At 45.5% G+C, this 13859-nt stretch overlaps 1 pseudogene; it reads right to left on the reverse strand.

The window, feature by feature from the left end:
• The window catches only part of LOC132394661 (butyrophilin subfamily 1 member A1-like), a 49249-nt pseudogene that overhangs the window by 35057 nt on the left and 333 nt on the right, over nucleotides 1-13859 (reverse strand).

Consider the following 13859-nt stretch of genomic DNA (forward strand, 5'->3'; position numbering starts at 1 on the left):
AAATTTGCTGATGACACAAAGGCTGTGGGTGTTGTGGATAGTGTGGAGGGCTGTCAGAGATTGCAACAGGACATTGTTAGGATGCAAAAATGGGCTGAGAAGTGGCAGATGGAGTTCAACTCAGATAAGTGTGAGGCGGATCATTCTGGTAGGTCAAATATGAAGGCAGAGTATTGTATTAATTGTAAGTCTCTTGGCAGTGTGGAGAATCAGAGGGATCTTGGGGTCCGAGTCCAAAGGACACTCAAAGCAGCTGCACAGGTTGACTGTGGTTAAGAAGGCATACGGTGCATTGGCCTTTATCAATCGTGGGATTGAGTTTAAGAGCTAAAAGGTAATGTTGCAGCTATATAGGACACTGGTCAGACCCCACTTGGAGTACTGTGCTCAGTTCTGGTCACCTCACTACAGGAAGGACATGGAAAATATACAAAGGGTGCAGAGGGGATTTACAAGGATTTTCTGGATTGGGGAGCATGCCTTGGGAGAATAGGTTGAGTGAATTCGGTCTTTCTCCTTGGGGCGATGGATGATGAGTGGTGACCTTATAGAGGTGTATAAATTTATGAGAGGCATTGATCATGTAGATAGTCAGAGGCTTCTTCCCAAGGCTGAGATGGTTAACATGAGAGGGCACAGTTTTAAGGTGCTTGGAAGTAGATGCAGAGGAGATGTCAGGGGTAAGTTTTTTTTACATAGAGGGTGGTGAGTGGAATAGGCTGCCTTCGACAGTGGTGGGGGTGGATACGATAGCATCTTTTAAGAGGCTCCTGAATAGATACATGGGGTTTAGAAAAATAGAGGGTTATATGTAACCCCCAGTAATTTCTAAAGTAATTACATGTTTGGCACAGCATTAAGGGCCAAAGGGCCTGTGTTGTGCTGTAGGTTTTCTATGTTTACCTATTTGTTTGTTTATTTATTTATTTTGATCGAAAGCTAATGTCAGACTAGAATGTAATTCCATGAAATTTGGGGATGTAGAGAGAATATTCTGTTGCGAGGAGAGGTGGCTATGACTGACAGGTGTCTGCAGGACAAAGTACAGGACTGGACGTTATCCATCAGTGTGGAAAAAAATTAATTTTTGGTGGTCCTGATTTCACCACCCTTCCTGTGAAAAAGCGTTCTGACTTCTCCCCGCATGCCCCCCCCCCCATATCTGTCTTGACTCCACTGGAAGTCCAGGTCTCCCCTATACTGGACACTGCTGGCAAGTTAAATTATTTTATCAAAATGTACTTTATTCACAATAAAATATTCACAAGGATACTCTAAACCGTTCCATATCTTATTTATGTGCATGACGACTCCTCAGTCCCTCTGCACCTCTGATGTTTGAACTTTCTCCCATTGAGAAACTATTGCTCCTTTTAATAAAATGCATCACCATACATTTCCCAACATCTGCCACATTTTTTGCCCATTCTTCCAATTTGTTGAAGTCTTGCTGCAACCGCATTGTTTCCTCAGCACTACCTACTCACACCTATCTACCTACCTACTACCAGCACACCTCTCTCCATATCATAATCTGCAAACTTTGCCGCAAATCCATCAACTGCATTATGCAAACCATTAACAAACAATGTGAAAAGCGGCGGTTCCCAATATTGACCCCTGAGAAACACTAAAGGTCTTAAAAGACCCTATTGGCAGATACAATAGGCTCCTGGATAGGTACATGGAGCTTAGAAAAACAGAGGGAGATTGGTAACCCTCGGTAATTTCTAGAGTAAGTATATGTTCGGCACTGCATTGTGGGCCAAAGGACCTGTATTGTGCAGTAAGTTTTATTTGTTTCTATGTTTTAACACCACTAGTCACTGGCAGCCAACAAGAAAAGTCCCCTTTTACTCCACTCGCTGCCTCCTGCCTGTCAGCCATTCCTCTGTCTATGCCAGTATCTTTCCTGTAACGCCACAGGATTTTATCTTAAGCAGCCTCATGTGTGGCAGCTTATCAAAAGCTTTGTGAAAGTCCAAGTAAGTGACATCCGCTGTCTCTCCTTTGTCCAGCCTGCTTGTTACTTCCTCAAAGAACTCAAATAGATTTGTTAGGCAAGACTTTCCTACACAGAAGCCATGCAGACTTCGACATAATTATCATTAGATACCCCAAAGCCTCATCTTTAAAAATGGCCTTCAAAACTTTTCCAACCACTGAGTTTAGGCTAACTGGCCTGTAATTTCCTTTCTTTTGCCTTCCTCCCTTCTGAAAGAGTGGAGTGACATTTGCAATCTTCCAGTCATCTGGAACCATGCCAGAATCAAGTGATTCTTGAAAGATCATGACCAATGCATCTGTTATCTCTTCCAAGCCTCCCCCTGGACTCTGGGATGTAGTCCATCTGGTCCAGGTGTCTCATCAACCTTAGGACCATTGAGTTTGCCCAGCACTTTTACCTTTATAATAGCAATGGCACGCACTCTTGCTCCCTGACATTCATGGACCACTGGCACACTCCTAGTGTCTTCCACAGTGAAGACAGATGCAAAGTACCCATTAAGTTCATCTGTCATTTCTTTGTCCTCATTTACTACCACGCCAGCATCATTTTCCAGTGGTTCAATATCAACTCTCACCTCCCTTTTACTCTTTATATAACTAAAAAAGTTCAACTTTTAGTACCAGGCTTTATATTACTAGTTAGTCTGCCCTCATATTTCATCTTTTCCCCTTCTTACTGCTTTTTGATTTGCCTTTTGTTGGATTTTAAAAGCTTCCCAATCATCCAACTTCCCACTCACTTTTGCTACCTTGTACACCCTTTCCTTGGCATTTCTGCATTCCTTAACTTCCCTTGTCAGTCACGGCTGCCGATCCCTGCCATTTGAGAATTTCTTCCTCTGTGGGACATATCTATCCCACGCCTTGTCAACCATTCCCAGAAACTTCAGGCACCTCTGCTCTGCTGTCATCCCCGCCAATATCCTCGGCCAATCCACCTGGGCAAGCTCCTCTCTCACGCCTCAGTAATTCTCTGTATTTTATTGTGATACTAATACATGTGAGATATGCCTCTCCCTGTCAAATTGCAGTACGAATTCAATCATATTATGATCATTGCCTCCTGAGTTTCCTTTACATGCAGCTGACTAATAACATCTATGTTATTACATTGCACCCAGTCGAAGATAGCCTTTCCCCAGTAGACTCGAGCATAAACTGCTCCAAAAAGTCGTCTCATTGGCATTCAACAAATTCCCTTTCTTGTGATCCAACACCAACCTCATTTTTCCAATCCCCTTGCATATTGAAGTCCCCCATTACAATTGTGACATTACCCTTATGACACTTTTCCAGCTCCCTCTGCAATCTCAACCCCATATCTTGGCTACTATTTGGAGACCTATATATGATTTCCATAAAGTTTTTTATCCTTGCAGCTCCTTAACCCCACCCACTATTATTCAACATTCTCTGGCCCAATATCACCCCTTTCTAATGATGTACCAACAGAGATACACCACTGCCTTTGCCTTCCTGCCTGCTGCTTCCATACAAAGTATATGCTTTGATGTTAAGCTCCCATCTATGGTCCTCTTCCAGCCACGACTCAGTGATGCCCACAACATCATATCGACCATTGTGCCATGTGTTCATCCACCTTATTTCAAAAGCTATGTGCATTTAAATACAGCACTTTAATGTCCTCTATTCTTTGCCCTTTTGAATTTTGCCTCTGCGGTACAACTTACCTCTTTGCTCTGCATTTGTACCCTCTCATTGGCTTGTCCTTCCTTATATCCATCACCTACTAGTAAATCTTCTGGCTCATCCTCTGCTCTAACACACTAGTTCCCATTCCCCTGCCGTATTAGATTAAATCACTCCCAACAGCTGTAATAAGTCAGCTTGCAAGAATATTGGTTCCCCTCGGATTCAAGTGCAACCCATCCGTCTTGCACAAGTCCCACACATTCATCTGCCACCTCATTCTACTCCTATCCTCGCTGTCTCATGGTACAGTCAGCAATCACGAGGTTACTACCTTTGAGGTCCTGCTTCTCAGTGGAAAGCAGCCAGTGAGTGAGTGGGTCAGTGAAGGACTGGAGCTCTGAGGCTTTGACTTGAGAGATTCTGGAAGTTTTGACATTGGGACTGTGCAATCCAGATTTGAATAGCTCAGCAGAGTCACATCTGCCAGATGTGCTTGCGGCTGGCTGATCTGGAAGACCGTGTGAGGAATCTGGAGCAGCAGCTGGATGACCTTCGACTCATAAGGGAGAATGAGACAGTCATAGATGAGAGCTCCAGGGATGTAGTCACACCTAGGCTGCTGGAAGCAGGTCAATTGGTGACAGTCAGAGGGGCAAAAGTGAAGGTGAGTAGACAGGTAGTGCAGAGCATCCTTGTAGCAATTCCCCTGAATAATAAGTTTGCCGTCCTGGATACAGTTGGCGGGGATGACCTACCAGGTTTGAGCCATGGTGGCAGGGCCTCTGGCACTGAGTCTGACCCTGTGGTGCAGAAGGGTGGGATGGAGAAGAGGAGAGCTGTTGTCATTGGGGAGTCTATAGTCAGGGGAGCAGACAGGAGATTTTGTGGACGTGAGAAGGACACCTGCAAGGCTTGTTGCCTCCTGGGTTCCAGGGTCCGGGATGTCTCTGACCGGGTGCACGACATCCTGGTATGAGAGAGAAAGCAACCAGAAGTTGTGATACATGTTGGGACCAATGACATGGGCAGCAAGAGGGATGAGGTCCTGAAGTGTGAGTTTCGGGAACTAGGCAGAAGGCTGAAGAACAGGACCTCAAGGGTGGCGTTCTCAGGATTGCTGCCAGAGCTATGTGATAGTGATGGTAAGAATTGGAGGAGACGGCAGTTGAATGCGTGGCTGAGGAGTTGGTGCAGGGGGCAGGGTTTTCGATTTTTGGACATTGGGATCTCTTCTGGGGAAGGCAGGACCTGTACAAATTGGATGGGTTGCTCCTTAACTTGAGGGGGAGCAATATCCTCGCTGGTAGGTTTGCTAGCATGGTTCGGGAGGGTTCAAACTAATTTGCAAGTGGGATGGGACCCGGAGTGATAGAGCAGTGGAAGAAGTGCATGGAGTAAAGCCAGATCTAATTTATAAAGAAGCTTTGAGGAAAGAGAAGCAGAATAAAGGTAGTAAGGTAGAAGGGCTAAAGTGCATGTACTTTAATGCAAGAGGCATCAGGAACAAAGGTGATGAACTGAAAGCTTGGATACATACATGGAATTATGATGTAGTGGCCATTACAGAGACTTGGCTGACACCTGGGCAGGAATGGATTCTCAATATTACTGGATTTCAGTGCTTTAAAAGAGATAGAGAGGGGGGAAAAGGGGAGGAGGGTGGCATTACTGGTCAGGGATACTATTACAGCTACAGAAAGGGTGGGTAATGTAGCAGGATCCTCTCTTGAGTCATTATGGGTGGAAGTCAGGAACAGAAAGAGAGCAGTTACTCTATTGGGATTATTCTATAAGACCCCTGGTAGCAGCAGAGATACCGAGGAGCAGATTTTGGAAAGATGCAAAAGTAACAGGGTTGTTATCATAGCTGACATTAACTTCCATAATATTGATTGACACCTGATTAGTTCCAAGGGTTTAGATGGGGCAGAGTTTGTTAAGTGTGTCCAGGATGGATTCCTGTCATAGTATGTTGACAGGCCGACTAGGGGGAGTGCCATACTAGATTTAGTATTAGGTAATAAACCGGGTCAGGTCACAGATCTCTCAGTGGGTGAGCATCTGGGGACAGTGACCACCACTCCCTGGCCTTTAGCATTATCATGGAAAAGGATAGAATCAGAGACGACAGGAAAATTTTTAATTGGGGAAGGGCAAATTATGAGGCTATAAGGCTAGAACTTGCGGGTGTGAATTGAGATGATGTTTCTGCAGGGAAATGTACTATGGACATGTGGTCGATGTTTAGGGATCTCTTGCAGGATGTTAGGGATAAATTTGTCCCACTGAGGAAGATAAAGAATGGTAGGGTGAAGGAACCATGGGTGACAAGTGAAGTGGAAAATCTAGTCAGGTGGAAGAAGGCAGCATACATGAGGTTTAGGAAACAAGCATCAGATGGGTCTATTGAGGGATATAGGGTAGCAAGAAAGGAACTTAAGAAGGGGCTGGGAAGAGCAAGAAAGGGGCATGAAGAGGCCTTGGTGAGGAGGTTAAAGGAAACCCCCAAGGCATTCTTCAATTGTGTAAAGAACAAAAGGATGACAGGAGTGAAGGTAGGACCGATTAGAGATAAAGGTGGGAAGATGTGCCTGGAGGCTGTGGAAGTGAGCGAGGTCCTCAATGAATACTTCTCTTTGGTATTCACCAATGAGAGGGAACTTGATGACAGTGAGGACAATATGAGTGAGGTTGATGGTCTGAAGCATGTTGATATTAAGGGAGAGGAGGTGCTGGAGTTGTTAAAATACATTAGGACAAATAAGTCCCCGGGGCCTGATGGAATATTCACCAGGCTGCTCCACAAGGTAAAGAAAGAGATTGCTGAGCCAATGACTAGGACCTTTATGTCCTCGTTGTCCACAGGAATGGTACTGGAAGATTGGAGGAAGGCAAATGTTGTCCCCTTTTTCAAAAAAGGTAGTTGTGATATCCGGGTAATTATAGACCAGTGAGCATGGCATCTTGGTGGGAAAGCTGTTGGAAAAGATTCTTAGAGATATGATCTACAGGCATTTAGAGAATCATGGTCTGTTCAGGGACAGTCGGCATGGCTTTGTGAAGGGCCAATCGTGCCTAACAAGCCTGATAGTTCTTTGAGGAGGTGACCAGGCATATAGATGAGGTTAGTGTAGTGGATGTGATCTACATGGATTTTAGTAAGGCATTTGACAAGGTTCCAAATGGTAGGCTTATTCAGAAAGTCAGAAGGCATGGGATCCAGGGAAGTTTGGCCAGGTGGATTCAGAACTGGCTTACCTACTGAAAGCAGAGGGTCGTGGTGAAGGGAGTACACTCGGATTGGAGGGTTGTGACTAGTGGTGTCCCACAAGGATCGGTTCTGGGACCTCTGCTTTTGTGATTTTTATTAACGACCTGGATGTGGGGGTAGAAGGGTGGAGTTTGCAGACGACATAAAGGTTGGTGATGTTATGGATAGTGTAGAGGATTGTCAAAGATTGCAGAGAGACATTGATAGGATGTAGACATGGGCTGAGAAGTGGCAGATGGAGTTCAACCCGGAGAAGTGTGAGGTGGTACACTTTGGAAGGACAAACTCCAAGGCAGAGTACAAAGTAATTGGCAGGATACTTGGTAGAGTGGATGAGCAGAGGGATCTGGGGGTACATGTCCATAGATCCCTGAAAGTTGCCTCACAGGTAGATAGGGTAGTTAAGAAATCTTATGGGGTGTTAGCTTTCATAAGTCAAGGGGTAGAGTTTAAGAGTCATGAGGTAATAATGCAGCTCTATAAAACTCTAGTCAGGCCGCACTTGGAGTACTGTGTCCAGTTCTGGTCGCCTCACTACAGGAAGGATGTGGAAGCATTTGAAAGGGGACAGGGGAGATTTACCAGGATGCAAACACGAGGAAATCTGCAGATGCTGGAAATTCAAACAACACACACAAAATGCTGGTGGAACACAGCAGGTCAGACAGCATCTATAAGGAGAAGCACTGTTGACGTTTCAGGCTGAGACCCTTCGTCAAGACTAACTGAAAGGAAAGATAGTAAGCCTCCGGGTCCAACGTATAATTCTCCGTAACTTCTGCCACCTCCAATGGGATCCTACTACCAAGCACATCTTTCCCTCCCTCCCTCTTTCTGCTTTCCGCAGGGATCGCTCCCTACGCGACTCCTTGGTCCACTCGTCCCCCCCATCCCTTCCCACCGATCTCCCTCCTGGCACTTAACATTGTAAGCGGAACAAGTGCTACACCTGCCCTTACACTTCCTCCCTCACCACCATTCAGGGCCCCAGACAGTCCTTCCCGGTGAGGCGACACTTCACCTGTGAGTCGGCTAGTGTGGTATACTGCGTCTGGTGCTCCCTGTGTGGCCTTTTATATATTGGTGAGACCCGACGCAGACTGGGAGACCGTTTCGCTGACCACCTACGCTCGGTCTGCCAGAGAAAGCAGGATCTCCCAGTGGCCACACATTTTAATTCCATGTCCCGTTCCCATTCTGATATGTCTATCCATGGCCTCCTCTACTGTCAAAATGAATCCAAACTCAGGTTGGAGGAACAACACCTTATATACTGGCTGGGTAGCCTCCAACCTGATGGCATGAACATTGACTTCTCTAACTTCCGTTAATGCCCCTCCTCCCCTTTTTACTCCATCCCTGACATATTTAGTTGTTTGCCTGTTCTCCATCTCCCTGTGGTGCTACCCCCCCCCCCTTTCTTTCTCCCAAGGCCTCCCGTCCCATGATCCTTTCCCTTCTCCAGCTCTGTATCACTTTCGCCAATCACCTTTCCAGCTCTTAGCTTCATCCCACCCCCTCCGGTCTTCCCCTATCATTTCTCATTTCCCCCTCTCCCCACTACTTTCAAATCTCTTACTATCTTTCCTTTCAGTTAGTCCTGATGAAGGGTCTCAGCCCGAAACGTCGACAGTGCTTCTCCCTATAGATGCTGCCTGGCCTGCTGTGTTCCACCAGCATTTTGTGTGTGTTGTTTACCAGGATGCTTCCTGGTTTAGAGGGTATGCATTATGATCAGAGATTAAGGGAGCTAGGGTTTTACACTCTGGAGAGAAGGAGGATGAGAGGAGACATGATAGAGGTATACAAGTTATTAAGCAGAATAGACAGAGTGAACAGCCAATGCCTCTTCCCCAGGGCACCACTGCTCAGTACAAGAGGACATGGCTTTAAGATAAGGGGTGGGAAGTTCAAGGGGGATATTAGAGGAAGGTTTCTCAATCAGAGAGTGGTTGGTGCATGGAATGCACTGCCTGAGTCAGTGGTGGGGGCAAATACACTAGTGAAATTTAAGAGACTACTAGACAGGTATATGTTGGAATTTAAGGTGGAGGATTATATGGAAGGCAGGGTTTAAGGGTTGGCACAACATTGTGGGCCGAAGGGCCTATACAGTGCTGCACTATATGTTCCTTCTGAACTTCCTGTATTCTTTTTTCAGGATCTCCTTCCTTTTTCTACGTATGTCATTAGTACCGATATGTACCACAACTTCTGGCACCTCCACCTCCCTTTTCAGGATATTGTGGATGCATCAGAAACGTGGCAGACTCTGGCACCTGGCAGGCAACCTACCATCCGAGTGTCCTTTTTGCATCCACAGAATCACCGATCTGTCTCCCTGACTATCAAGTCCGCTATTATTGCTGCCATTCTCTTTGGTTCCCTATCCTTCTGAGCCACAGGGCCAGAATTTGTGCCAGAGGCATGGTCACTGTTGATTCCCCCAGGCAGGTTCTACCCTCCCAAATAGTACTCAAAATGGAGTTCTTATTGTTGAGGGGTACTGCCCTAGGGGTGCTTCCACTACCTGAGGTTCTCCCTTCCCTCTCCTGACAGTCACCCAGTTATCTGTCTCCTGTAACCTTGGGGTACTACCTCCCTGTAGCTTCTGGTTATCACTGCTTCACTTTCCCTAACAAGCTGAAGGTCATTATTGTGTGTAGTTCTGGTCATGGATATCAATAAGACTGAATGAGTACAGAGAAACTTTTACAGAGATGTTGCCAGGACTCAAGGCCATGAGCTGGAGACAGAGGGAATAGGTTAGGACTTATTTTCATGGAACAGATGAGAATGATTGGAGATTTGACAGGGGTATACAAAATTGTGAGGTACATGGAGGGTAAATGCAAGCTGGTTTTTTCCACTGAGGTGTAGTGAGGCTAGAATTAGATGTCATCTGCTAAGGGTGAACGGTGACATATTTAAGTGGAAACTACATCTTCACTCAGAGGGTGGCGCGAGTGTGGAATGAACTACCAGAGAAGTGGTGGATGCAGGTTGGATTGTAATATTTTTACAATTTGGACACATAAATGGATGGGAGGGGTATAGAGGGTTTTGCTCCATGTGCAGTCAATGGGACTAGGCAGCATAACTGTGGCAGAGATCAGATGGGTCGAAGGGTCTGTTTCTCTGCTGCAGTGTTCTGAAACACTATGACTCAATTATTCGTTAGACTTTGAAACACTGTCCACTAATAATGTAAAATAAATCAGGTGCTTACCATGTGCAGAATAGAGAACCACAGGAAGTAAACACACAGCGAGATATATTTGTTCCATGTTTGTGAGATGGGTGGAAAACAAAGATCCCCTAGTAAAAAAATTGCATGGTTTTTGAATATGAATCATTATATTTTGCATACATTAACATACAGATATTACCATTATTTTATCTTGTGCAATGTTTAATTGAATGACAACATCCTTTAGAAACCTTGTTCAATAATATTCACAAACATTCCAAATATTGTCTGTGTTAATGTTCTGCATTTGTTTTTCTAACTTTACAAATCCATCGCCATTCACTTTCTATCACAGCATGTTTGCTGAAAACAAAAGGCATTATTTTTATCAAGGGGAAGAGATGGGTGACAGTAATATTATAGAGGGAGGGCAAAAGGGTAGGAAACAGCAAAGGTCCAAAAATTAGCAGCCTCATCACAACAGTGTAGGAGGCCACGGATGGTCATACCGGAACTGAAATGGGAAGTGGAATGGAAATAGGTGGCTGTTGGGAGATCCCGCTCCGCGAAACAGTCTCCCTGTCTGTGTTGGGTGTCACTGATATACAGAAAGCCAGACTGAGAGTACTGGACAAAGTATATGACCCTGATGGACTCACAGGTGAAGTGTGGCCTCACCTGGAAGGACTGTTTGGGGCCCTCAAAGGTAGTGAGGGAGCAGGTGTAGCACTTGTTCTGCTTGCAAGGATCAGTACCAGGAGGGATAGCAGTGGGGAGGGACAAATAGGTAAGGGAGTCTCGTAATAGATAAGGGATCCCTGCGGAGAGCAGAAATTGTGGGAGGGGGGGTAGGGAAAGATGTGTTTTGTGGTGCGATCTCATTGGAGATGGTGGAAGTTATGGAGAATTATATGCTGGTTGCAGTGGCTGGTGGGGTGGTAGGTGAGGACAAAAGGAACCCTCTCCCTGATACGGTGGCGGCAGGATGGAGGGAGAGCAGACGTGTGTGAAAGAAAAGAGATGCGGTTGATGGCAGCATTGATGGCGAGAAAGAAAATCCCAGTTCTTTTAAGATGGAGGACATCTCCTTTGTTACGAAATATAGAAACATGGAAAACCAACAGCACAATACAGTCCCTTCGGCCCACAAAGCTGTGCCAAACATGTCCTTACATTAGAATTACCCAGGGTTACCCATAGCCCTCTATTTTTCTGAGCTGCATGTAGCTATCCAGGAGTCTCTTAAAAGACCCTATCGTATCCGCCTCCACCACCAGCAGCCCATTCCACGCAGTCACCTCTCTCTGCATAAAAACCCTTACCCCTGACATCTCCTCTGTACCCGCTCCTAAGAACCTTAAAACTGTGCCCTCTTGTGCTAGCAATTTCAGCACTGGGAAAAAGCCTCTGACTATCTACATGATCAATGCCTCTCATCATCTTGAACACCTCTATCAGGTCACCTCTCATCCTCCATCGCTCTGAGGAGAAAAGGCCGAGTTCACTCAACCTATTCTCATAAAGCAGCTCCCCAATCCAGGCAACATCCTTGTAAATCTCCTCTGCACCCTTTTTATGGTTTTCACATCCTTCCTGTAGTGATGTGACCAGAACTGAGCACAGTACTCCAAGTGGGGTCTGACCAGGGTCCTATATAGCTGCAACATTCTTAAACTCAATCCCTTAATTGATGAAGGCCAATGCACTGTATGCCTTCTTAACCACAGAGTCAAGCTGAGTAGCAGCTTTGAGTGTCCTATGGACTCAGACACCAAGATCCCTCTGATCCCCCACACTGCCAGGAGTCTCACTGTTAATACTGTATTCTGTCATCACATTTGACCTACCAAAATGAACCACCTCACTCTTATCTGGGTTGAACTCCATCTGCCACTTCTCAGCCCAGTTTTGCATCCTATCATTGTCCCATTGTAACCTCTGACAGCCCTCCATACTATCCACAACAACCCAACCTTTGTGTCATCAGCAAATTTACTAGCCCATCCCTCTACTTCCTCATCCAGATCATTTATAAAAATCACTAAGAGTAGGGGTCCCAGAACAGATCCCTGAGGCACTCCACTGGTCACTGACCTCCATGCAGAATATGACCCATCTAGAACCACTCTTTGCCTTCTGTGGGCAAGCCAGTTCTGGATCCACAAAGCAACGGCCTCTTGGATCTCATACCTCTTTACTTTCTCAATTAGCCTTGGATGGGGTACTTTATCAAATCCCTTGCTGAAATCCATATACACTACTTTTCCTGATCAACCCTCATCAATGTGTTCAGTCACATCCTCAAAAAATTCACCCAGGCTCATAAGGCACGACCTGCCTTTCACAAAGCTATACTGACTATTACTAATCATGTTATGCCTCTCCAAATGTTCAAAAATCCTGCCTCTCAATATCTTCTCCATCAATTTACCAACTACTGAAGTAAAACTCACTAGTGTATAATTTCCTAGGCTATCTCTACTCCCTTTCTTGAATAAGGGAACAACATCCACAACTCTCCAATCCTCCAGAACCTCTCCCCTCCCCATTGATGATGCAAAGATCATTGCCAGAGGCTCAGCAATCTCCTCGCTCGCCTCCCACAGTAGCCTGGGGTACATCTCGTCTGGTCCTATTGACTTATCCAACTTGATGCTTTCCAAAAGCTCCAGTACATCCTCTTCCTTAATATCTACATGCTCAGGCTTTTCAGTCCACTGTAAGTCATCCCTACAGTCTCCAATATCGCTTTCCGTAGTGAATACGGAAGCAAAGTATTCATTAAGTACCTCCACCACCTCCTCCAGTTCCATAGACACTTTTCCACTGTCACACTTGATTGGTCCTATTCTCTCACGTTTTATTCTCCAGCTCTTCACAAACTTGTAGAATACCTTGGGGTTTTCCTTAATCCTGTCTGCCAAGGCTTTCTCATGGCCCCTTCTGGCTCTCCTAATTTCATTCTTAAACTCCTACCTGCGAGCCTTATAATCTTCTAGATCTCCATCATTACCTAGTTTTTTGAACCTTTTGTAAGCTCTTCTTTTCTTCTTGACTAGATTTACAACAGCCTTTGAACACCATGGTTCCTGTACCCTGCCATCCTTTCCCTGTCTCATTGGAAAGTACATGTGCAAAACTCCATGCAAATAACCCCTGAACATTTGCCACATTTCTTCGTACATTTCCCTGAGAACATCTGTTTCCAAGTTATACTTCCAAGTTCATGCCTGGTAGCCTCAAATTTCCCTTTATTCCAATTAAATGCTTTCCTAACTTGTCTCTTCCTGTCCCTTTCTGAATCTATGGTAAAGGAGATAGAATTGTAATCACTATCTCCAAAATGCTCTCTCACTGAGAGATCTGACACCTGAGCAAGTTCAGTTGTTCTGGAATGGAAAGCCTCATCCTGAGAGCAGATACTGCGGGGAGATAGAGGGAAGGGGACAGCAATTTTACAATAGAGTGGGAGGAGGTACGGTCCAGGGAGCGATGAGAGTCCGTGTGTTTGTAATAGATTAGTAGGTAATCTGTCCCCAGGGACAGACAGAGATATCAAGGAAGAGCAGGGGTATCGGAAATGGTCCAATCATCTCGTAGTTTCTTATTTCGTCCCGTTTCCCTCCCTAACCCACACATCCACCTTTCCTCCCACCTGCTAGCTTGTACTCCTCACTCTCCCCACACCCCACTTATATATTCGGGCTTCTGGTCTCTTCTATTCCCGCCCCGATG

Source organism: Hypanus sabinus, chromosome 5, assembly GCF_030144855.1.
Source record: "Hypanus sabinus isolate sHypSab1 chromosome 5, sHypSab1.hap1, whole genome shotgun sequence".
In the NCBI taxonomy this organism is placed as follows: Eukaryota; Metazoa; Chordata; class Chondrichthyes; order Myliobatiformes; family Dasyatidae; genus Hypanus; species Hypanus sabinus.